Raw genomic sequence first — 576 nt, forward strand, 5'->3', positions numbered from 1 at the left:
CAGAAAAATTACAGAGGTAGAGAGAGGTAAGGGTGAGTAAGATGCAGGCATGAGAATGACTAACAGAGAAATTACAGAAGTAACAGAGAAATTACAGAGGTAGAGAGAGGTAAGGGTGAGTAAGATGCAGGCATGAGAATGACTAACAGAGAAATTACAGAGGTAACAGAGAAATTACAGAGGTAGAGAGAGGTAAGGGTGAGTAAGATGCAAGCATGAGAGTGACTAACAGAGAAATTACAGAGGTAGAGAGAGGTAAGGGTGAGTAAGATACAAGCATGAGAGTGACTAACAGAGAAATTACAGAGGTAGAGAGAGGTAAGGGTGAGTAAGATGCAAGCATGAGAGTGACTAACAGAGAAATTACAGAGGTAGAGAGAGGTAAGGGTGAGTAAGATGCAAGCATGAGAATGACTAACAGAGAAATTACAGAGGTAACAGAGAAATTACAGAGGTAGAGAGAGGTAAGGGTGAGTAAGATGCAGGCATGAGAATGACTAACAGAGAAATTACAGAGGTAACAGAGAAATTACAGAGGTAGAGAGAGGTAAGGGTGAGTAAGATGCAAGCATGAGA

The sequence above is a fragment of the Priapulus caudatus genome, unplaced genomic scaffold (genome assembly GCF_000485595.1).
Source record: "Priapulus caudatus unplaced genomic scaffold, Priapulus_caudatus-5.0.1 Scaffold2451, whole genome shotgun sequence".
In the NCBI taxonomy this organism is placed as follows: domain Eukaryota; kingdom Metazoa; phylum Priapulida; class Priapulimorpha; order Priapulimorphida; family Priapulidae; genus Priapulus; species Priapulus caudatus.